This window comes from Chelonia mydas, chromosome 18, assembly GCF_015237465.2.
Source record: "Chelonia mydas isolate rCheMyd1 chromosome 18, rCheMyd1.pri.v2, whole genome shotgun sequence".
Taxonomy (NCBI): domain Eukaryota; kingdom Metazoa; phylum Chordata; order Testudines; family Cheloniidae; genus Chelonia; species Chelonia mydas.
Window position 1 is genome coordinate 13,402,138 of NC_051258.2, and position 26,172 is coordinate 13,428,309.

General features: G+C 38.5%; 1 protein-coding gene across 2 annotated transcripts in view; it reads left to right on the forward strand.

The window, feature by feature from the left end:
• Positions 1–26,172, forward strand: part of RERE (arginine-glutamic acid dipeptide repeats) — a 396,332-nt gene that overhangs the window by 13,359 nt on the left and 356,801 nt on the right. The window lies entirely within an intron of this gene.

The following is a 26,172-nucleotide window of genomic DNA, read 5'->3' on the forward strand; positions in this document are numbered from 1 at the left end:
ACCAACTTCTGCTGTTACAAGAGAGAAGCTTTTGAGCTACACAAAGCTCTTCCTCAGGTCTGGGAAAGGCAAAGCTAAATACAGGATTGAACAGATAGTTTAGCATAAGTAGTTAGCACCGCATACAACCCTTTCAAAATGGCAGTTTTGGAAAGCACCTGGGTCTTTGAATTGTGTAGAACTGCAGTAATCTCTTTTTTCAATTGCGTGTGGAGGAAATACCATCCCAGGAACTTGTATCTTTCTCCACTTCTATAATTAAATTTGTAGAAGTCTCCTAAACTTTATTTCTGAACTTCTAGTACCTCTTCTATGAATTTCTGAGATTTTTTTTAACTGAGTTTGCTTTCCTGTTGAGTTTGCCTGTACCCTTTTTGTGAATTACTTTAACCTTTTTATTTCTGATTTGTCTGCTTTTGTTTAATTTCAAATATGTTCCTGTTGGATTTGCCATACCAGAATCTATATCAGTTGGGCTCCCAGTTGGACGTATTTATACATTTAAACTTCCTTTTGTTATATACTACACTTCCTGTGATTAAAATTGTTCTGTGGAAAATGGCTATCATGCAGATTCCTTACTTTGTTTTCTTTAGTCACAAAATTAATATTTCAAATAAATCCTTTATTTTTAATGCCAAACCCTGGTCGTATTAATGTTAATGGGATCGTGTTTTTGCCTTTCAGCCTTGTTTACTTGAAGATGTAAATGTTGAATGCGGATTCTAAGTTAGATTATAATATATTTTATATAATTATATATTTTTACACTTCATTTGCCAGAGTTTATGCTCCTTTCCGTTTTCCTCAACAGGATTATTAGCCTGGATGGGCATGGACGGTATCCCTAGCCTCTATTTGCCAGAAGCTAGGAATGATCACTTGGTGATTACCTGTTCTGTTCATTCCCTCTGAAGCACCTGTCATGGGCCACTGATGGAAGACAGGATACTGGGCTAGATGGACCTCTGGTCTGACCCACTATGACTGTTCTTATGTAGAGAGAGATGGAGTTGTACATGATCAGGGAGCTTAGAAAAGGCATGTGGAATTTGCTTGTTTATGTGCATTATGTGCACTTGCTCGTTTTTTAGACAGTTTGTTCTTGTTCTTGCATTCTGGCCAGGCTATGTTAGAAACTGGTTTAGTAGGAACTGAATTTAAGACTTTAAAATATGATTCCTTAATGCACTGTGTAGTCCCGTGTGCAATTTTACAGGGTTCTGGAGGTGGGGTTTGGGTAGGAGAGGCATATACTTGGCATGCAGGAAGTGCACTCTGAGCCTGTCTGTAAATTTAAGCACTGTTTCTTAATTCTATTTGAAATCCATTGAAGATGGTTCCTTGTGTGGATGGAGGTTGTGTTTCTGTTGCGTGGTCTCCACTAAAAATGCTACAGCAGCACAGTTGGAGCACTTCAGTGTGAACATGACCTATGCTGATGGGAGGGGTTTTCCCGTCGCCGTAGGTAATTTACCTCCCCGAGAGGTGGTAGCTAGGTCACCCTAGTGTTGTCTACGCTGGGGATTAGGTCAGTTTAACTATGCCATTCAGGGTGTGGATTTTTCACGTCCCTGAGAAAAGTAGTTAAGCGAACTCAATTTTCTGGTGTAGACCAGGACTTAGTCTGCCAGCTCACACACAAACTTGCGTTCACATGGGCTGCCAGTCATCAAATGGTACAATCATGGTCACTGTTGATCTAGCCCATATAGGAATATGCAGTTTAGGCTGAGTTTTCCAAAGGAGCCTTGGAGTTATGCACTTAAATACCATTAAAAGATAATGGGAAATGGTTGCCTAAGTCCCTTAGGTTCCTTTAAAAATCACAATCTTAGAAATAAGAAAAGGAGGACTTGTGGCACCTTAGAGACTAACCAATTTATTTGAGCATGAGCTTTCGTGAGCTACAGCTCACTTCATCGGATGCATACTGTGGAAGTGAGCTGTAGCTCACGAAAGCTCATGCTCAAATAAATTGGTTAGTCTCTAAGGTGCCACAAGTACTCCTTTTCTTTTTGCGAATACAGACTTACACGGCTGTTACTCTGAAACCAATCTTAGAAACGAATGTTTTGTAGTCAGTTACCAATCCCTTACATGATTCAGTCCCTCCTCGTTCCTTGTATATTACATTTTAATTTCTTTAATTCCCTCTCTCCGCCTCCGTTGCATTTCTTTGCAACCATTTTTTCCCTGTCACATTGGGATTTGTTTTTGATATTTTTTCTGCTTTCTGTAAAGTTTTGTGTTGCTTTGATTTGTAGTTTTCATTTCATTGTCTTTTCTGTGCTTTTTAATTCAATATTCCTTTCATTCAGCTCTTTGAGGTAGAGGGAGACCGGTACTGGAGTCCAGGTCAACAGGTTCTGCACAGCGTGAGTGCACAGAATGCCACCAGGCTTAAAATTTAGCAGCTTGAATGCAGGACTTCCCTCTTACCTGCAGAGGTCTCCATTTCTGGTGATCTGACTGAGCCTTATCCCTTGGTGACTGCTGAAATGTTTTTGTTCAAACCCCATACAAGCCTCAGAGTGCAATCCCTATCGTTTACCTTTTTCCTATGCTCTATTCTCCCCTCTCTCGCTGTGGGTAGGATTGAATTCCGTTATATCTTGGTTGTGCCTTTATTCTGCCTCTCTTATTTTGGTATGCTTAGGCTCCTAGAAAATGAAGCAACCTGTCTGACAAGTTCCAAAGTTATCATTCCTGTTGGGTCACAACCCTTCTTGCATCCCCCTCTGCCCACTTTAATCCGTTTGTACAAACATGAGTTCTCTTGCAGTGGACACCTAGGGTTGATCCAAAGTCCACTGAATCTCTCTGTTTTCGTTTTCCTTGCAGTAGTATGGGGTGGCAAATTGTTTGTTGTGAACATTAGTCTTTCTTGAAGAGCTCAGTCGACATTATGTGTGTGTGAGTGTACGTATATCTCTTGAATGTAATTTTACAATAGGTACTCAGATATTTAATTGCTTGTTTAATCATGGTATTTTTGCTTTTAACTGCTTATTCTTCATGCACCAGGTTCCTTACAGTTGGAACAAACAAAACCCTGGGAGGGAAGTAATAGGAATAATAGTTCATGTAAAGACAGCTGAGAAGTCAACGTATGTGCCCTTCTCTTTTACTGCATACAGTCAACATCATCTGTAATCCATTTAAACTCACCTAGCTTCTTGAGAAATCTGCACAAAACTTTAACCTCAAATATAACAGAACAAATTATTTGTAACTGAGGAAGCATAACATGAAAAAGGTATCCAGGAGAATGACTAAATTAAGCCCAGCAATAGTTTACATGCCTTACTATTCCTTTGATTGTATCACAACTGATGTAAAGCCAGCCGTAGGAGGAACTGGTCCTTGGTCTTTCTGTTGCTATTCTTGGAAGCCTTCAGTTTTCTCCTGTCATGTTTCTGTGGTGTGTGTGTGTGGGTTTTTTTTGCCCTTTTTTGTGGTAATCTCTGTACACTTGGGAATTTCTACTGTATCTTCATAGTCATGAATGAGTAGGTGCTCATGTCTTCTCAGGCACCATATATGCTGTATATATCCTCAGTGTTTAGGATGTTTATCTATAAATATCAATTTCAGGGATAAAGAACTGCTGTATTTTGTAACGACCTCCAGCACCAGAAAAATATGTTGGATTACACTCACCAAATCTGGGTAGGTTTTTTTATTGCTGGGATTGAGGACACAGAGAAAGGGAGACAGCTGTAAGAACAGTACCCAAGTTGAGATGCTCCATACCTTATCCTTTTGAGCATTTTTCTGTGTATCATAATTGGAGCACTTTGCCCAGAGATTTTCAGTTTTCAGAACAATATTGTTTCCTGTAAAAGTCCATGTGGCATCTCTTCCACATCCCTTAAAGAGGTTGCTTGATCTCATCTGCTTCTTCACACCCCTATATCAACTGTTCTTAAATTGTGCAGCTATTTGCCCATCTTTCAGAAATAACACATTGGCTGCCAGTCATCCATAATGTGGACTCTCTCTCTCATAACCTCAAAAAAAAAAAGTCTTGGGTTTCAAAAGATGGTAGAGGCTACAAATGTTAAAGCTTGAAAGTACTTGCAGAGCACCACAAGCTGTTGTTATGACTGCTATATAGTGACTTATGATTGCCCATGAATTTAGACCTTTGATACAGCTGCCATCAAGGTGGGCTTCAAGTGTTGTCCGTGCTGCTCAGTATAATGATTCCTTTAAAATGACCAGTATCAAAACAGACCTCTGCTTCTTTGAAGCTTCTGCAGTGTTCAGTCTTGTTTAAAGCATTTCAGATTTGAGTAAGAATACTTGGTGGGAAAAGGGCACTAAAAAGGCTATGGCATCTTGGGGAGTTACCTGGTAATTGAACACCTCAAAAGAATTAAAGAGCTGGGAGCCTGACCCATCGTTAACGTAGCTACGATACAATATCTAGAATATATAGTTTTTGAAAGCTGCCATGAGATGGGACACCTTGCGTGTTTTTTTTGCAGTTTTAATGTTTTCTTCCCGAAAACATTGCAGCCATCTTTATTGCTCAGCTGTTTGGACAGATATTGGTGGAGTCATCCTTGCCTATTAGTAGTAGGTATGTATATACTGATTGACATCTGGTGCTTGATGAAGATCTGTATAGACACCTTAGTGAACATATCTAAACATAACCATATGCTGTTTTGCACTTGGAAGTCACTGGGAGAAGAAATTGCACATAGTTATGTGCGTATACAATGGCAATACTGTAACATCAGTTTATAGAACATAATTTGTTAGAGCTCTGAAGAAAAGGCATGGAGGCATTTGTTTTACTTCAGGCTCAGTGCCTTCCGCAGTAATGTGTGATGGTGATATAGGGAAGATAAATGGCTCTTGAAAATGCACATTGGAGGTACTAGATAGCATTTCTAGATATTATGAGTATCTGGTTTCCTGTATGAGGGGCAGGATCAACTTCTGTTCTCGTGCACACGCAGGGGCAGTTTAAGGTCTTTGAGGCCAGAAGCAGCTAAGACAGGTAGCTGGTGGACAGTGTCCGCTCTGATTCGGAAGGAAGGTCAAGTATTTGGCAGTGGGAGAGACATTCATCTTTGGAAGTTGTGTGTCTGGCTGTTGGGGATGAATAAAGTTTTGGTAGATATGGGCCCTATATAGTCATCCACATGTCTTTTTGAGTGTCCGTCAAGAAGAATGCTGCACTTGACAGTCTGGATTTAGAAACCCATTGTGTTATGAAAAGTTAACTTTGGCCTAAGTACTCAAAGTTTCCTTTCAGTTCCTGCTTTTTCATCTTTATATGAAACTGTTTGCCTGGTCTCCACAGGTGGTGATAAACTCAGATTCCAGAATTTCTTTGCTCAAAGTTTCAGTGAAAACTTCATCTTTTTATCAGGATCCAGTCAAGCTAACATTCATATTTTTGTAAAGTCTCTTTACTTGCTGGCTGGTTTTCTTTTATCTCTTAAGAATTTTGAATCTGAAATCTCTTTCCTTGCTGAATATATAGGTATAAACTTACTTCAGGGCATTTGATCACTTCAGTGTTCATGAAAGAATTCCCCCATCCAATATTGGAATTGTTTAATAATCTGCTTATTTTGGGTGGTTGTGATATATGCATCACCACATCAGATGGACAGAAAGACATTTTACTTCACCTAGAAGTACTTGGGATGGTTGTTTTACGGCAACTGAGGATTTCATAGTTGTAAATGGGTGTTGAACTTGGCTCCTTCTGCTTCAAGAGCCCATGTCGGTATCACTTTAGCTAAAGGAGAATCTCCTGTACCTTTGGCAGTATTGGGGCTTATGGCACACAATTGCTGACATGCTCGTCAGTAAATGGCAGAGGTGACACACATGAACCAAAATAGCATATACTGTACACCATTGCGCCATGCATTGTGAGACTTGTCTTCCTTTGAAGCATCAGGTGTTGGCCACTGCCAGAGAAGCAGGATAACAGACTTGATCTTGAAAGGCATATCTTCATTTGTACTGTGTATTGTAAGGCAGCTCACTTGGGTGGGTGTGTGTGGTGGGGGGAGGCAGATTGACACAAGAAATCTTTTGAACTATTCAAAATAGTACTTATCTGTAGCTGTGTGTGTTGGAGGTGTGACAACGTATGATCCCTGACCGAATAGCTGTCCTAGCTACAGTTCAGTTTTACTAGCAAAGCTAAGCTTTTACCAGTGTAGCTTGTTTTGTTCAGGGGGGTTGGAAGGCTGGAATAGGCTAAACTGGCAAATTACCAGTAAAAGCTGTGTCCACTCTAGGAGAGCTTTGCTGGTATAGTATGTCATATAGCTATATTGGTACACTATACTGGCAAAGTGCTCTTAGTGTAGACTTGGCTGTAGCTGTATGACCATAAGTACTCAGGGCTTTTTCTGTACCTTGGGTATCCCTTCCTTCCTCGGAATCCTCCTTGTTATATGTTGGAAGCATGTGATAGCTTGATATATGATCAGTCAAATATGCTGTGTTTTCCCCATTTTATCCTTGTTTTTTAAAGAATGAAGTGCAAGAACAAAGAAAAGGAGTACTTGTGGCACCTTAGAGACTAACCAATTTATTGGAGCATAAGCTTTCGTGAGCTACAGCTCACTCCGATGAAGTGAGCTGTAGCTCACGAAAGCTTATGCTCCAGTAAATTGGTTAGTCTCTAAGGTACCACAAGTACTCCTTTTCTTTTTGCGAATACAGACTAACACGGCTGTTACTCTGAAACCTGTCAAAAAGAACAAGAATGAAACCCTAACGCCGTTTGGAAAGCGTACTCAAGTTTGTGGTATATAATGGTGTGTTGGGAGGTTGGTGTATAGACCGGCATTGGGGGAGAGGTAAGGGGAGACACCCCCCCGACTGACACAACACCCCCATGTAGATTTGGGTCTATACTGGTGGTTATGTTGACAGAAGAGGCATGTGTGATCCCTTTCCTAATCTCAGAACCTTTTCTGTTCTCACATGGAAAGAACTATTACCCTTTTTTTACATAAGATAAGAAGGGCCCACTATTCTGCCTTCCGACAGTGGCCAATGCCAGATGCTTCGGAGGGAATGAACAGAACAAGTGATCCATCTCCTATTGTTCAGTCCCAGCATCTGCCAGAGGCTTAGGGACACCCAAAGCATGGGTTTGCAACCCTGACCATCTTGGCTAGTAGCCAGTGATGGACCTATCCACTTCTTTTTCTAAATCTCAACAATATTGTTTCTCTTGCTCTTTTTCCATAAAATAATGTGTATTCAAAAAGGGACATGTTTACCTCATTGAAAGCCAGTTTAAAATCCTTCTACTTTGGTTAGAACACTTATTGTTATAAACAGTTTCACCACTTCTGAAATAAAAAGAAAACTCTTGAGTTTTCCATAGGGCCTTAAATGACTGACTGGTGCAAAGCAGCCCAGCTGAATTCAGGAGACACTGATTTCAAAGTTAGACCTTGTCTAAACACAGTTTTTGGGCCAATATAATTTATTTCTGTTAGTGAGGTTACTTTTTTAATAAAATGCAATAACTGTATACCAGTTCAACCTCCTCCACTCTCTCATTGTGGATGTGGTTACAAAGACAAAACTTTACCGTATATGAGTTTGTTTTTTCACTTTGTGTATGGAAATGGCTATACCAATATAAAGTCTCACTTCCAATGTAACTGCATCCACACTAGAGTGTTATACCAGTATAGTTAAAACAATACAACTTGTATGTAGATATGCCCTTAGGTTTAAAAGCCCTAGTAGAAACTACTGATGTCACTGGCCACTGATTATAAGGCTTCCTTGATGGGGGCGGGGAGGTGTTGGGAGCAGATGGTTCAGGAGTATACATAATTTATTTGTGTGTGTCTGGGTTTTTATTTTTAAATCTGCTCCCCATGATATAGTCCAGTAATTGGGACCTAGCAGCTCATGGGAGGTGGAATACACTGAGGAAAAGCCCCTGGATAGCTTCAAATGCAAGCCCCTTATTCCTGCTGTCCAAATGAGTCATGTTTGCAGTGGGTTCTGTACTTTATGGTTTGTTAAATATTTTATTCATGTACCTTAACTGTTTAGTGTTGTCACTGTGCAGGCCTAACCCAGTCACTGATTGGTGACAATGCTTCACAGCTTTTACAGCCTATGGAATGGCCATGACAAGGAAACTGTTTTTCCTTTCGCTGGAGGTTTTTTTGCATTTTTGAAACATTTCTAAGTTTCTGTTTTGAAAATAAGTGGGGAGGGAGTATTGAATGGGCAGTAGATGATTTTTTTAAAGCTCTTTTTTGTTCAGTTTTCGTATTTGATGACTGTTCTAGAGGGTTTTGGAGAGCCTTAAGTGTCTAAAGAAAAAAAACTTGGGTTAAAAGGAACATTTGTGCTTCTACTCTGCCTTGCAATTTATTCTTTTTTAGTGTAAAAGGTTCACAGCTTTGATGATAAGGCTGGAAAAGTTTAAATTATTATATGAGGAGTGTTTAAAAATAGTAAATGCTGCTTTTTTTTGCCTCCAGTGAATTAGGGTTCTTAGCTTACAAACAAACTGGTGATTTTATATATGACAACCAAGTGGTACGTCTTCTGCATTTTTGGGAAGGAAAAATGCTTTCTTGTGTCTAATCTCATGGTAGCCTGTAACAGTGAGCTGTTTTGTACTGGATTGCCTTTTAAATAGAGGAATGCACAACTCTGTATAAACATTTCAGTTAATATAAATAGGGTCTGATGCTTAACCAAGGCAAATTATAATTTGTGGAAACTAATTTTTCTGTGTGAAATCGTCTGTTGGATGCTTCTTCAGCTCATTACTGTGCACTCCAATTTGCCAGATTAACAAAGCCATTAATAATAGGAGCTCTCACTTTTTTTTAGCATGAAAGAACTGGTAAGCACACAGCTATATATAGTACTGTATTTTAATTAACCTGGTACAGGGTTTATCCTGTATTACCAGTTACGTCCTAGAAAATTATGTTCATAAAAGGTTCATCAGTGGTTAAATTGAAGAGAATAAAGTTATGTTGGCATGTTAGTTAAATATTTGTTGCACACACAGTAATGGGCCGCGCTATTAATTTGCTAGTAATCGCATGAGACTAAAATTCAAGATCCGAGATTGGGACAGGGTCTCTATGACAAGAACAAGCAGGTCTTTCTAATGATTCATCTTTCTAATGTGGGGTAGGGTTAGATTAAGTGGTGGTAAATTTTAAAAACAAGCTGTAGTATAATGGTAACTGTCAGTGGTTTCTGTTGACTTAGGCCTTACCTTGATGTGATGGAACTACTTATTAATATTAATGGCATGTTCTGAAAAATATTCTACAGAAGACTGGAAAATGTGGGCCCACTTCAAAACATGAAGGGGGTGAAGGAACATTGAAAATAGATGGCTGTATTAAAACAAGATAGTTTCTGTTACCGTGAACCTGCAAATTCTTGCCATAGTGGTCATTTATATAACATAAACAGTGTGTCAGAGGAATTGTATGCTTAGATAAATAATGTGTCAAAATGGGGTGCTTAGTATGATTGTATTCAACTTGATCTGCTTAGTATTAACTGTGAAATATGTTGCGACAGTAATAATGAATGCAGTGGATGCCTTTCTGCTGTTATCAAAATCCATTAACAAGTTTTGCTGTGCTTGAATGCCTTTCATTGTTATGCTTTATGGTTCATGCTAAAACGGTATAAATAAATGACATCCATTCTCTGCTGATACAGTTTCTATATACTTTACGAACAATGATGTTATTTTGAATAAACATCTGTTTACCTTTTTAATAATGGATTCTAGGCAGGTTGTGTGGGTTAAGGTTTCTTTTTTTGATTTGGAGAGGGTCTTAGCCAGAGAAGGGAGAAGCAAATTGAGAGACAAAATGTCTAGATTTATTGGAGAAGCTTAGCATGATGTGTTGGCAGGTAGAATGCATGGCATTAGATCTTCTTGAGTTTTGTAACTTAGTAATGAAAAACTAAAACCAGGGCTGCAGACATTCTGTGATTCTACAGCAGCAGGATCCGCTTCTTGGTGCATAATTCTCCAGAATCAAAGCTTTCCATTAAAAATAAAAATAAAAAAAGACCATTGCAATCTTTATGACTATGAAAAGAACGTCCACATGTGAACAGTGAAAATCAGGCTGCAAATAGCCTGAAACACTAGCTGTAAGAGAAGCATAAACTGCCCCATTTATCTGTGTAGTGATGACTCTGAAACCTATTGGTAATGTTGATATTTAAAGATAGCTATTTGATTGCTAATAGTTTGGCTGGATATTTCTACTGAATGTGTTTATACCACAATTTCAAACTCTCTTAGCTGGTATTTCTTGTCAAAAGCCTGATCTCTCCTCTGTTCCGCTACTAAAACTTCCACTTTCCTTCCCAATAACGCACTTCAGTTACAAGTTGTCAGTCAAGAAACTTGCAACTCACTGAAAACTTATGGGAGGAGTGAAAAATATAATGTTGCGGGTTTGCATTATTCCTTTTCATATTTAATTCACACAATGTTCATTTTAGAATTTAGCTTAAGCTGCTGCGGAATTTTCAGTCTGCCGTAAGAGTCGTACAAAAATCAAAAGGAGTACTTGTGGCACCTTAGAGACTAACCGATTTATTTGAGCATAAGCTTTCGTGAGCTACAGCTCACGAAAGCTTATGCTCAAATAAATCGGTTAGTCTCTAAGGTGCCACAAGTACTCCTTTTCTTTTTGCGAATACAGACTAACACGGCTGTTACTCTGAAACCTGTACAAAAATCAGGGATCTTTGCCACAGATCTTGGGACCTGTTAGTCACTGTGTGACCTTTCATAGGTTTAACTTATTTGGAATCTTTCTCATTTAACTCTGTGAGAAATTAAGTGCAGTAAGTGTGAATGATCCGCTTGGAGGGTAATCCTGTGGGCCAAATTCACCACTGGCATAAAGGGACACAGATATGAAGTCAGTGGTGTTTCACTTGGGTATGCCAGTGGGAAACTGACCACACATGCATGATTTGAAATCTTGGTAAAACTCTTGGGCTATTCGCCTTGAAGAGGGTCTAGTCTTACATTTGATTGTATTTTCCCCAGTGTCTGCTCTGAAAACATAAAATGATGCATTATTAGAGCTGCATCATTGCTGTCTTCAATTATATCATTCCCAAGTGGTTAACTGTAGTTCCTTCCCACCAACAGAGGGAAACATTAATAGCTATAATTTGAGTGTGTGACTTAAATGATCAGGCGAGCAAGCTAGCTGCTTCAGTCTACACTCTTATGTGTTTCCAGCAGGCCTTGCCAACTAGCTTCTTTTGTATGGTATCTGTGGAAAGGCCTGATCTTTTTTTGTCCACTTTACAGCAATGAGACTTGTGCTGAAAATTAAGAAAGTGTACATAGTGTTTGCAGGATCAAGGATGTAATGTGCACTCAGTGTGCCCAAAGAACGGAGAGCAAAGAAGGTATAGGTTAAGAGGGGAAAAATCCAGCAAATTACCATGAACTTTGTTTCTAAATTTCATCTTTTATGCTGAAATATGAAGTTGAATGTTTCTTAACTTGTAAAATGTTAAATATTTTTCAATTATGAAAGCATAAGGGGGTTTATAAGAGACTAGTTTCTAAGATTTAAAAAAAGAAAAGGAGTACTTGTGGCACCTCAGAGACTAACAAATTTATTTGAGCATAAGCTTTTGTGAGCTACAGTTGTAGCTCAAGAAAGCTTATGCTCAAATAAATTTGTTAGTCTCTGAGGTGCCACAGGTACTCCTTTTCTTTTTGCGAATACAGACTAGCACGGATGCTACTCTGAAACCTAAGATTTAAAAATATGTACTGTAATACATAATGCAAAAAGAATATGTGGCATCACAGAGTAAGAATGTAAAAATGGAAGCAGCTGCGAAGTTGTGCCACCCTGACTAGTCTTCGATTTATAAATTTTAAGCAGTAGATTAAATATTGATACCTCTCCTTTCCCTCCACTCCCCATCCACTTTGAAACCCCTTCAGTCGGTGTCTTTTTTTGTGGAAGAGCCACTGTAACTTCTAACTATGAAACTGTTCTAACATTCTATAAATGCTAAAGTATTGATGGCAGAGCTCAATATTCATGGTTTTATGCAGTGAAGAGAAAAAGACTAGTTAATTATTTCTATAAATAGGTGAACTGGAGTCTATGCTAACAGTGGAGCAGCAGAGAACTGTTAGGAAGTGCACAATAAATAATTTTCATACACATGGGAAACAACGGAAATCCCATGGTTGCTGCAAAATTGTACTCAAGATCAAATAAACTGTATATAAAAGGTCAGCTAGCACAATGGAAAATAAATATGTAATTATAATATAAATCAATAACAGATGTTGGGAATCCTGGGTTATTAGGTTGGTATGAAAACTACAAAACAATCTGTTCACTTGAACCATATGTTAAAATCAGTTCAAAAACATGAGTTATAAGCCAAAGAGAATTTTTCTGTAGTGCTAGGTATGACCAGTGTAGATTTTCTCTTAGGGCTAAGAACGCGGAGAAGCGAAGGACAGACTTGTAAAGAAATCATAAGGTTCTGCTGGGACTGAAACAAGGTGAGGAATGCTTCCCGTTAATTGATTTATCTCATTAGACTGACCTCACACTTGGTAAAGCAACCCCCATCCTTCCATGTATTTATATCTGCTCCTGTATTTTCACTCCATGCATCTGATGAAGTGGGTTCTAACACACGAAAGCTTATGCCCAAATACATTTGTTAGTCTCTAAGGTGCCACAAGGACTCCTCATTATTTTAGTTTAGTAGTGTGATCTCTGGTTTCCTACAGAAAATCGTGATTTTGTTCTGAATGCTGGAATACAAGGGTGTTCTGCATATGTGTGTTGCTGCGGAATGGAAATGAGCTGATGCACTGTTTTGATTCCCTAATCACTGGCTTGTGAGCATAAGCAGCTTTGTGCAGCTCTTATAAGCAATTGTTACCATCCTAGATTTGAGTGTATTTAGCTGTGGGTAAATTGATTTGTACTCTCAGCTTGGGCTCATTGGTGTGCTCCCCCTGCCCCTGTTAAGTTTCAAGATGCCAAAATTTTCTGCCACCTAACAAATCAAGCCCTAATCAAACTGAAAACGAAAGACAATATTGCATGGTAGTGGAAGTGGGCTTTAAAGGATAATGCCAGATCAGGATTTGTTTATCTCAAAATGTAGTGAACCAAATCCTATGGTCTTTATTCATGGCAGGAAAAATAAGATGTAACGCAGTGGGACTCTGCCTGCAATGGACTGACCCAATACTAACAAAGTGAGTGAAGGCAAGTTTTTATTAAACTTTAATCATTCTCCTGCAGTACTTGGTACCCAAACATTACAGCATCTTGCTAGCATCTGGAGAGGAAATTGGCCAGCCTTGTCTCATTTTTCAAGCTGAACAAAGAGACACTAAGCGATGAATGGCATCAACTGCAAAAATCAGACTGGTATTAAAAGTATCATCTTATTTTTAAATATGTGGTGGGTATTTAGTAGAGAGCAATCCATTTAATCTACTGCAGCTGAGAATGAAAGATTCAGAAGCCTTGGAACAATTGTTTACAATGAAGAGAATGTAAAAATATCACTCACCTATGTTAGCCTAATTTTAGAAGGTTCAATGTCTTTTCTCTCAATTTCAATATTTTCCTGTAGGTATCTACCTATCTTTTTGTTTTTCTGTTTTTTTCTTACAACTTTTCTTCTGACAGGTAGACACCTAAAGGACTCCTGAGGTCTGAAGAATTAGACTGAGTCATCTTTGTTTCTTTAACCCTGGTGTCGTTGGAGGACCTCATAGGATCTAACTACCTTTTAAATCAGCCATTTAGTCTATAACTTTTCTTTTCCCTTCCCCTGGAAAAAGACAGAATATTTGTCAATATATTTAGTCCAAGACTTTCCAAATTACCTACGAGATTCGGATGCACAGTTCCTATTAATCTTAGTGTAAATTGATCCTCCAAATCCCTGAAGTGTCTTTGAAAAGCTTAGTCCTAGAGGTTTGTCTATACAGGGAAGTTCTACCAGTACAAGATAGGCTGTGAATTTAAATTCACAATGGTTATATCAGTAAAATTTTCCATGTCAACACAACCCCCTACTATCTAAAATGTTTATTTATAAAATAATAGCTCTGGATCTTACAAGAGAAGCTTCCTGTTTTATTTTTCACAACTATCTTCCTAACAAGCAGATTTGCTCTTCATTGAGGATATTGACCCTGTTAGCTTAGTTTTTATTGCCTGTTCTAAAAGTGATTCTGTTAAGGCATTGTGCCTGTGCCCTCCTTTGTTGTTGTTTGTGATACAGAAAGAAGTTTGAAAAGCTTGTTCCTGCTTACTTTATTGCATAAAGAAAATGGGTGTCAAACCTGGTCTTCTCTGACTTGACTAGAGGGTCTGTTGGATGTCATTGGAGCATATTTGAGGCCTATTATCTTTTTAACAAATATTTTCTTTACCCCAGATTAGCTATTCACTAAAGGTAAATAAACAAAACAAAATTTAACAATACAACTAAAAATTATGTACTACTGCAGACATGTTATCTTATACATATATTGTGTACCAAATCATAATCTGTAATAGAACAGATTAAACTTGGATTGAATCTGGAAGTTGATGACAATTTTACTTGATTTGTTTTTAAGGTGCTGTGCAAAATGAGAAATTAAGAGAAAGCAAATAATGTGAAGTATGTCACCTGCTTTTTAAGGCAGCAGTGAGTGCAGCATTCCAAAGTAGTGTATCAGTTTAGTGGATTGCAGATTCTTAACTAGTGCCCACAAATAACCATTTTTGTTGGTGCATATCTGCCACGCAAATTGATCAGCTCTTCTGGGATTACTGAAACACTTCCTTTTAAAAAAAAATCAGGTGGTAATGTTGCAGGCATTTGACGCTTAAGAGTTTGGCATCTCTCTTGCTGGATTGTGAAGTATTCAGTGAGTAGATATTGGAGGCATTGGTGAAGAGAAAGTAATTGATCATTTACACTTTTGGTAATTAAACAATAAAGTGAGCATTTTCAGGAGACCATTAATCAAATCGGGCATTTAAGTGTTGCGGGAAACCCTTTGATGACACACAAGGTGCATTCTTTTTCTTTTATGATGCACCAGAGGGCATTACGTGTTTTTCAGAATGCCTTCTTCAGAATCATATATCCAGAAAATGGACGTGTGCGTATGAAGATAGTGTAATCAACTAATCAATCTCCCTTGTAATTATAGATTTCAGCGCCTATTTTTAAAGTTGGTTTTAAATTGTTTACTAACAAAGACATCATTGGTCTTTTGATAGAATGACTAACCACTTTTGAATGAAGATTAAACCTTCTTGTCTGAACATATTTAGTACTTTCTAGGTAGTGGAGTTGATGTATGATGATTTACTCTGTCAGTAAGAGGATTTGTATTTTAGTGCAGTTTTAAGAGCTATTTTTGCTATTGAGCCAATTGATGGGCCTTTATTTTCATTTAAAAAATAGTTTACTTGCTGGACTGCAGCTGCTCTCTTGATTCTGGTCCTTCATATAAACACTATTTTTTAAAATGTACGGAGTCCAGGGAAGTGTGCGAATTCCAAAGGAGCCACTTACAACTTTCCAGGAAAGGATTTTTTTTATTTAGGAAGATAAATTATGTTAGGTTGTGACACAAGTTAAACTTGCAATGCTGCTGCTTTCCCTCAAAAAGGCAACCACGTAATGGGAATTAAGCTAACCAGTATCCAGTTGCTGTGCTGAAAACTTACCACATGATAAACTCAAAGTTAATTACATATAATCTTTTTTTCCAGATAAACTCACACTAATGCTGGTTCCTTGAGAATGGGAATATAAATAGCAATTTAAATATTCATTTTGCCTTTATGCCCTTGTTAGTACTAGAAATATTAGTATGTTTGTGTTGCCCCCTTCCTCTCTTTTGCACCAGCCTCCCAAATAAGATTGAGAAAAATGCCAAGTTATATTCAGTTAACTGGTTTCTTTTGAGGAGACTAGTTAAGAAAAGATTTAATATCTTTTCAAAGGGCAGAATATTCTTTGTGAATTAAACTACTTAGCTGAGAGAACTGTTTTACTTGTAGATCTTTCTTTAAACTGAGATGTCAAAAGGTAGTGACAGTTTAAGAGTTTTAACTCTTTATTTAATCTAATATCTTAAACTGATGAACAAAGCTCTTCACTGTTTGATATTTAAGCCTGCTGGTGGGATTAAAAAAGGGCTAGGCAGGTGCACTTTTAGATCCTTGAGAAAGGTAAGAGGTTCACAGGAAAGAAGATTGTGACCTTTTAGTCTTTGTTTCAGAAGGTGAGAAATGGATGTTCAAGGGTTGGTAATACCAGTTTTAAAAAAAAATTTCTGATGTAATTTAATTTAATTTAATTTTGGGCTGATACCTTAGGCTGAGCCTTTAAAACAAAAGGATTGAAACTATAAAGTGTGTCTGGGATAAAAGGATATATACTAAAATAGAAATGTGATTAAATATCTTGCAATATCTTGTACACCATAACCAAAGCTTTCTTTGCATACAGCTCTGCAATGGCTGTGTTAGAGATTTTGTAACATTTATAGGGTATAGAATTTCACTCTATGTCAGTTTGTTAAACTACTTGTTTTAAAAAGCAATTTTATGACTTCATTGCCACCAATGCAGACTGAGGTTTTGAGTAATGCCAGGGACAATTAAGGGGAGGGGTCAAGTTGACCATATGTAGTATACTGTTCTTAGAGGGATTGAGGGGCCAGAAAATCAAGAAGGGGGGGGGTCCTTAGGCTGACACCTTTTTAAGATTTCCTTCCATCAAAGCCCATGTTGGCATATCCCATGATGTGCTACGGAATGTATGTTTGAGTCAGTCACTTTGCAGAGCTGCACTACTGAAGCTCTTGTGACTCATTTATCTATCAGTTTATACAGTACACTTGACAGGTATTTGGGATGCTGTACAAATGTTATAAGAATAATTAAAATGGTTCTGGGGGCCAATGTCCCAGAAAAAAGTCAGCCTGAGGGAAAATGGGCAAAAAAGAAATGTCCCAAAAAGAATGACCGGGGTGTGTGTGGGCAGGGGAGCCAAAATAGGCACGATTTTTTAATAAGAAGATCTGTAATGAGCCTTGAAAACTGCCATAGGGACACACAAACTTAAGGAGAATTACCCTGCCTGAAGAAACTTAGATAATGTTGTTGGATGATTCTTAAATCATTTTCAGAAAGCTTCTTTTTCTTCCACTCTGAGGTTTACTTGAACTTTTTAAAATTAATTCTCAGACCGAAGTTCTAGAGTGCTAGGGTGTATGTTGTGTGTACACTTGCTCCGAAGGGAGGGTGGAGGGAGGCAAAGAATGCACTAATCAGAAGGTACAACCTGGGCTGAAATAGTGTGAATATAGTGCCTCTTTGTGTCATGCTAGAAATGCTGATAAGCGCTTTTAAAATGTATAAACAAGTTGTCATCTTGCTGATCTGAAGTAGCCTATATTCTCTTATGAGTTGCACTCAGAGTGAGTGATTGGGATGGAGAACCATCCCATGGCACAGTATGTCTTGACTTCCAGCAAGTAGGGTATGTTACCATACAAAATAGTGTGTATATCAAAACCTCCTTGGTCAGTCTGGTTCCATGAAGACTAAGAGTGCGGTGTATCCTTTTGCTACTTTCTCATGGTGCTATCCAAAAAAAAAGCATGCATTTTTTTTCAAACTGGGTTGCACAGGCTGTTGGCTTTGCAGTGATGTCTTCATACTCCTCCATTCCCCTACCTCAGTGGAATAGCGACTTCTTTTTGGAGGAGGCCAGTATTAATGCCCTTTGACTTTTTTCTGAGGCTTCCCAAGACATCATCTTCTGCATTTAGATGGCTTTGGTACATCTTGAGCCTCCCCACTAGGGTATAGTGTGAATATGCAGCCCACTTCTGGATGGAAGAAAAAAAAATGATCAGAAGAGCAAATGTGAAAGTTGACTTAAGAAGGAAGAGATGGGTTCTTGGAAGAATGTGTTCGTTCCTCTTGTTCATTGTGATTTTGTCTCTCTCTCTCTCTCTGTGTTGTCCAGGGTGCTTCAGAGAATTAATAAAGGAGTATATGAGGTCTTTCTGAAGTTAGAGCTAGGGTTAAGGTCACAATGTCACTTTTGAGCACTTTTGCAGAGAGTTGTGGTCGAGCACAGTGAAAGTTGCATTCCTCGGTGGCCACTGTGATTGATAGCTTCTTTTGTCCTGCAGAAAGCTTATATTTTCTGCTGCTTTTATTTCTCCTGAAAATATGTAGAAAGGGCTATAGATTTGTACAATGTAGAAGATTTCTTCTGTAAAATATGAACAGATGCCAGACTTGTCACTAAAATTACCAGTTAACAAGGAACAGGAGTATGGTCTAGGAACCAGAGTGAACATTGGCTCTCTTTTCTCAAGGCTTCCTACTCCTCCAGCTGGAATCTCCTCCCATTAACAATATGGGAAGTGCAGTGTGATCATGCTTTTCTGACTCTTGTTCTCAGCCCCCATGTTCAGAACTCATGGCATGCTCTCTGCAGGAAGAGAAGCATTAAGTGCAAGCCAGTGCCAATCAATGAGGTATTCAGCAAGGGAACTGTTGTGTTCTCTGAGCTCAAAAATGTCATTCAATACTTTATCAGTGAAAGCCAATGAAATTCAGGATGAAAGAGGAGTTGCCAGTGAGTGCCCATTTCTGCACATAATGATGAGGTGTGCATTGGGCTTAGCTTTAATATTGTACACAACTTTTACAGCCTTAACAGTACATTTTTGAGTTCTTCTGCCGTGCCATTTTCTTCCAGAGCTTCCCAGTGAATTGAACAATGTACCCAAATGCCAGGGGTGCAGTAGACTGGATTCTAGTCACAGTGCCAGGGTTTTTGTGTCCATAACCCAGGCACCCTGAGTGGAATTATAACAGAGCCAGTCCAACTCAGCTGCCTGAATGAAGTGTTTGAAAACTTTTTTACTCTAGCACACCTTGTCAGTGGACAGCAGAACAGGTGGGTGTCTTATAGGGATCCTTCCTACTCATCCTGGACAAAGGTTAAAAGTTGAACAGAAGAAGACACCTGTAGTTTCATCCACTTACCTTAAAAAGTAATGATTCTCCTGAATATTTGTAACTTTGTCATGAATTCATCAGCTGACTGCTTCGTTGGAGAGAGAAATTGTTTTGACTTGACCAGCAGAAGTGGATCTCAACGTAGCATAGACACTGGAGACACAGGACACCGTCAGTGTTTCAGAGTTCTAATGAAGTTTGTCATCTTTAGCAGTGACAACAAATATAATGCTTGGAGGGCTTTCATGTTGACAGTTGTGCTATTAAGACAACTTCTGATTTTATGTACCCATAAGCTTTTGTGTGAGTTCAGTGAGTTTTTTCATGAAGGTGGATGGCTGGTCTCCAATAGGGTTCCTTCTTCTAATAACTGTGTGCGTGCCTTGAGAGTCCTTCACCAGCTACTGTGACAACTATATTGAAGTACAGTGGTGGTGGGTAAGGATTTTGGTGCGTCTTTTGGTATTAATGCACCACAGAGAGAGTCAGTTTGTGTAAGTGAGAGTGGGGGGTGTGGGGAGGGTGAATGGGACTCTAGTTTCCAATTGCCATTGATCAGTACAGGGAATATGCACTATAATCCAGTTAGCCTCCCTGTCACAGGGTGGATGGCCCCTTTAAATGAAACAGGTTCAGGTTCCTTGTGCTAGAACAGGTGCTTCCAGTTGGGTCAATGAAGGGGGGTGGGGCAACACCTGTGGCTGTAAAGAGCTGGGCTGTCAGTAAAGGAAGAGGCAGGAGCAGCAGGAAGTCCCCTGGGAGGGGATGCAGTGGGAACCTGCTGAGGAAAAAGGGCATCTAGGAAAAAAGCCCTGGGAGGCAGTGCTCAGTCAAAAGAGCAAAGTAGAATCATGTGGGAGGAACTGAGAGGGGCAAAGGGGAAAAACCCAGAAGAGCTGTAGCCCTGGGTGGGCTGAGGGACTGTTTTTGTGTTTTGCCTATGTTTTGGCGGGGGGGAAAAAAAAAACCTGCCTGGAAAAAACTCTGGGTGTGGCAGTGGATCCTTCACTGCCTGGAGACAAGCCGGGACCTTACGGTCCTCTTAAAAGGAAAGCTGGAGAGCAAGAAGCCATTACTGGTAGGTCCCAAGAGGGCAGGGACAATGAGAGGTACTTGCATGTCTGGAGGTATAAAAATAGCAAATTCCATGACAAAATGGAATTCATAACATCATGGAGGAGAAAATGCCAGATTTTAAGGCCATAGAATACACAGGGCCTTGATTGAAATGAGTGAGCAGTTCATACCTCTTTTAGCTATTGTTTCAGGCTTTTTGCAGATTCAGGCAGACATTGCCTTGGTTCACATTTTTGAGGCTATTTTTGTAATCTGAAGGGCTAGGAACACATCTTTTAAAAAACAAAAGGGGAAGAAGAATAAAGGAAGGTGGTCGTGATTCTCCTGAAGTCTTCTGGGTTCTGATCTGCAGGTTGAGAGCCCTTGACCAGAACAGAGAGTTAGGTGTCCCGAGTTATAATATTCCTGGGTTTGCCATCTCCTTGCCGTGTAATCTTGGGCTTCATCTGTGTGCTTTGGTTTATTCAGCTGTAAAATGGGGGTACTTGTCTGTCTTGTAGAAGAACCAAGACTTAATTCATGTTCATAAAGTACTTAGAACTTATGATTTAAAGGTTCTGTCTAAACACAGGGTAACAGCAGTGGAACCATCAGCAACCATGATTGAACAAAGTTGTTTCTAGCATGGTTTGAAATGTGTGGCCTGGCCCATATTGTGCTGTTGCTGTGGGAAACATTGAAATTGCAGTTAAATACTTTAAATACATTAAAAAAAGAAGGATAAAAGAAAAGGACACAGTGGCTCTAGGGGAAATTGATGCCACTTCAGTTTGTTGAATGAAATACCTGCTCTTCCTCTTCAAAGCAGGAGAAACAATAGTAAATGTTTGAACAAACAGTTAACCTGCATAAAGAGTGTTTTGACAAACTATATTATAATATAATAGAAAATCCCCTTCGCTGTTTCCAACTTGCTGTGTCTCTTGATTATGCTATAAAAACATCTGCAATGTGTGGTGCCTGGATTTCATTTTTAGCCTAATGGCTCTTGATGGTGTGTGATGTTTCGGATAATCATTCAATTCACTTAGTGTGCGGAGAAGGGTGAGAAATGCCAGCAGTTTATTTCTTGGGTGTACTTTTCTTTTATTGCAGTATTTATTCAGCAAACAAAGGGAAAATGAGCACGAGCTTGATTGCCGGGGATGTTCATACGAGACCAGTTTATTTTAACCTACTAATTCTATTTAACTAGGATAGAAAAGTGGTTACTTGGGTCACTTGCCAAGTTTGACTTTTTAAAAAAAAATGTTCTGAAGGGCAAAAGCCTTCATTAATTTCTCACTTTCATGACCACAGTTGAAAGCAGAGAAGAAAAATAAATGGTTTCTTTTTAATGAGGGACTCTAAACTAAAGTGATTTTTTTTCTTACCATGTCAAGGTAACATGACTGCATGTTTTCGTCTTTATGCTAAGGAGAGCCTGATTTTCAAAAAGAACTTTCAACAAGACCTACTGGTGCAGCCAAGCAGACTAATATTTTAGAAAGAATATTACCAGTAATAAAAAGGACAGGATTGTGGTGGTTTGTTGCATTAATTTTAATAACTTTTTTACGGCTCCTGAGCTAGGATATGAAAAGTTAAAGGGAAATATGGTTCTCATTTTGATTGTGTTGGATTTATTATAGCCAATGTATAGTGCCATTTTCCTCATACATGCAAGAATTTGTATCAAGACTTATTGTGAAGCCACTCTAGTGACTGTATGGTTAAAGATGAAATTAGAAGCCTGATTTTGACCACTATTCGACTGTACCCCTCTCATACTACTTCTGATTTTTGAGGGAGAAAGGATACAAAAATCTCTTCTGATTTTAAATGGTAAATATGATGGGTTTTGTCGCTCTTTGTGCATGTGTGTGGTTACAGGTACAAATTAACTTAAACCACTGAAGTTAATTCCCACTATAAGATACACATTCACTCTGTTGATATGCCTCAGATCCTACTCTTCTGAGCCAGTCCAGTAACTTGACCTGTTCACTTCGCCTGCTGTTTGTAGACCAGAATACCATTAGCTCATGAATAGGAACTCAAAGGATGGGAAAGGGACCTTTGCCTGGCAGCCATTTTGTGCTTTAGGCCACATGTATCTGCCCAATTCTAAATGCAAGTCCCCTTGCCTCATGTTAGATCATGTGGCAAACTGAAGAGGTTTGAGAAACAGCCAACATGTCTCCTCCTTTACATTCTCTCTGGGTTTTGCAGGTTTCACTGGCAGCTGCCCATCAGGTTGTGCAAATTTAGGACCCTTTCTAGCACAGGGTCCAGTAATAAGACAAAGGTCTGCCTTGACCACCTTTAGTGTCTAGGTCAGGAATGGATAACTTTAGGGCAGTAGTGGGCCTCAAAACCCCCTAAAAACCTTTGGTGGGCTCTGAGATATGAGACTGGGGGTGTATGTGTTGGGTCCTACAATGTGGGGTGGTTGGCAAGCAAGCCTGCCCACAGTTGCTTCACAGTACAGGAGCAACCACTGTGGAGTTGTGCCTGACCCCGTGCTCCGGCAGCAAACTTTCTGAACGTTAATTTTTATAGACTTTCAGACAACACTGATAGGTGCCTTTAAAAAACAATTAACTTGTATCTTGAAAGGATTTTTGTGTTTGAAGATAACATAAAATCAGTGACTGAAACTAATTTTCTCAGTTGTATATGAGTGGAGAATAAAAAACTGAATACATTTTATAAGAGTCTAACACATCGATCATTTTTTCAGAGTAAGCAAGATTAGATGGTTGCCCTCGTCTTGTTAATCAGTTATTGGTGGGGGGGAAAAAGGAAAGCAAATAACACATTTTGAAATGGATGCTTAAAAATTAAACAAATTACGTAGGCTTAACCCAAAATTAATCATACCTGAGTATTCCATAATACTGCGGATGTTATGGAATGTCCAACAAACTGGTGAATATTTAAAACAATTTAATTCACTGACTAAAAAATTCAAAATCTAAACTGAAAGGAATATATCATTTATGCTGATGGAGTAGTGGTGAATTTTTCCCATTTCAGTTTTTTCTAATCTAAGGTACATGTTGCCTAATATTCTGGCTACTTATATTTTTGGGATTTCTGACGTCTTGCTGAGTCTGCTAAAAAATGTTGTTGTGATTCCTGAGTGGTGTGTGTGCGTGAAAGGCTTGCATCCATTTATGCCTATCTGTGGGCATGTAGCCTGCTACTTCCCTTTTTTCATTTGTGCATTCTATGTACAGTTCAGTGGTGTTTTTTTTCATTGTTTGCAACTGCTTTTTTATGAGCACATCTCTGTTATCCAGGCAGTACATCTGTTTTTTTTAAGGATGTGAAAAACACAAAATAAATGTAGGTCTCTGGCTTTTTTTGGTTTATTTTAAAAAAGGAGGGGAGAAAAAATGGGGTATAAATAGAATATATAATAGGTTCCTGTGTAATGTCAAATTTCATTTCATTTATCGTAATAACGATCAATAATGCACCAGATGTTTTGACTGCATTTTGCTTTATATTAAATTAAGCATAGACAAGGGCCCATGATGTCCATCTATAATACTTCCAAAGACAACTTTTTGAGTTAGTGGTAGCTTGTAGTTGTTGGGTTTTGCGAGCATTTTATAGTAAAACATTGCTACAAAATAAGATGAAATGGCCTCATGTAGTGAAGCTTGTATACAGTAAATCAACATTTTGCGCAACTGTGTGTGTGTTTGCATCCTGTTAGCCACCTTTTTTTCCAACATTAGAGTGGTTGGGAACACAAATATTATTCACCAGGTTTTAGCTGTGCAATTGGTGGATTAAAGACTAGGAACTAGCCAGTGTATTGTCGCAAGTGGCAACAGTTACCCCTGGAAGAAAACTTTAATTTTGGCTTATTTTTTTAAATCATTGTTAAAATATGGATCAAAAGTGTTCTGTTATAATATGGGTAGGTTTTAAAAAATAGTGTATTGTGTGTATATAAATTAATGCATCTTGAATTTCTAATACTTCTGTTTGTATCAGGATAACTGTAAGATTTTATATTAACTATACACCCACAAATGAGGGGGAAAGTATATTTGCAATATGATTGTTAGAGACATGTAGAAGCAAGAGGATAATTAAGAGGACAAACCTTGGAGCTCAAACACCCCTTCCTTTTCCTGGAAAATCACCTAGACATCGCTGAAATTTAAACTTGAAAAGCATGCTCTAAAGCCAGAAAAAAACACCCTGAAATTTTTATCATAATGTTGCTTTTAAAAGTCCTAAATGTCCTCCATTTAAAATGAAATTCTTTTGTATTAACCTTCTTTCATATGCTAGCTTTCACCAGACTGCAGAATTGCCTGATTTGACTTTCTAATGTAACTGTAATGAATCTTCTGGGAAACAGAGCGATTTAACATACATACTGTGCAACTCCATTGTAAAATATTCTGTCAGTACTGTCGATGTATCTGGGGTTTTTTTTACAAGAAAAAGCGGGGGTGGGGAGGGAGGAGGAAATCCCTGTCATCTATTAACGGCTAAAACCAAACATTCTCTCAGGAATCTGAGACCAATAGACACCACGATATGCAATGGTGCCTTGATTAAATATGTTTCAGTATCATTTAGATCAATACACCAAGTTGCTGGGGAGAAAACTGAGTGAAACCAGCGAAGTATAGTACAATTACATTCAATTCCAGTACACTCATTCTGAGGGAGCAATGCAAAAAATGAAAAATATTGGCAAGAGTTTTGTGACAGGCACAAGCGAGAAAATTACTATGTATATTATGTTTGAGTAGCCAGCAAGGTGAAGTATTTGGTGGCCAGTAAATGCAGCATCTATATACAATAGACCATGTGGCCTCTTCGTTCTAGACATTTTAATAGCGTAAGCATTATATTTGTCACCTTAACATAACAGCTGGTGAGTCAGAGGCTAAAAACATGGGTTTCCATGATACAAGTTGCAATTGATATATCCAGAGTATCTGTAATTGTAGTAATATAAAGCTGTTTTATCTGTGTGAAAGAAATTTAACACCGGCATTTAATAATTAAGAATTTATTAGTTAAAACCTCACATCATAAGTAGCCAGATGGTGCTGTATTGAAGTGGCCACTTGCATTAGCATTTTTAAATAGAATGGTCTTGCATTTAATATTGGGTAGCCTTGACTTTGAAGATTTCAATCTTTAAGACCTTTTGAAGTCCAGGATAGAAAAGGTAGATTTCCTTTTATTACAATGAAAGACAGCACCCATTCTGAAATATGAAAGGTAGGTAAGTGAATTTGAACCTTTTGATATTTTTTATATGGCATTGACCTTTATAAAGCAGCATAAAACATCTTTGCTGAAAACGTTAAAAAGATGAGAGTGAAGGGAGAACTGTAGCATGATTAAATGGTTTTATTTTAGCTACAGATGATTCAGTCTAATGTGAAAGCCTCCGGTAATAGAAGCTTAGGTAGATGGGATAAGGTAAGGGTGTGTGTGTGTGTGTATATGTGTTTGTGCGGTTTTTTTTGTCAGAGGGAAGCATTTTTTAATAATAGCAGCTTGAGTGGTATGATGAAGCATCCGATGGGTGCTCCCAGGAGAGGGTGATTATACTGGAGAGATATCAAGCTATGAATCATTTACGCTAACCTCTTGCTGAAGCACAGCTTGCATTTTTAATGGAGGATGATTGCATTTCATAAACAGACCTTTAAAAATTAAAATAATATTGATCCTCTTTCATTTAGTGCTATTAAAACAACATGCTATACGTCTCTTTCTAATAGCAACAGGACAGATTATTGTTAATGTATATTTGTACATGTCTATACACATACAGAGGCTTTAAGTAGAAGGTATATTTGTTTGTTTGTGTCTTCGTATTCTTCAGCCAGTTTCACACATGGTCTGACATACTTGCAAAAAGACGCTTTGAAAATGTTCCCCTTCATGTATGGAATGCATGTGAAGGCTTCTTTTTTCTTTTTTTCTTCCCCCCCCTACCCCTCCCCCCAATTCTGTGATGCTTGCAGTTTGGCAGCTGAAA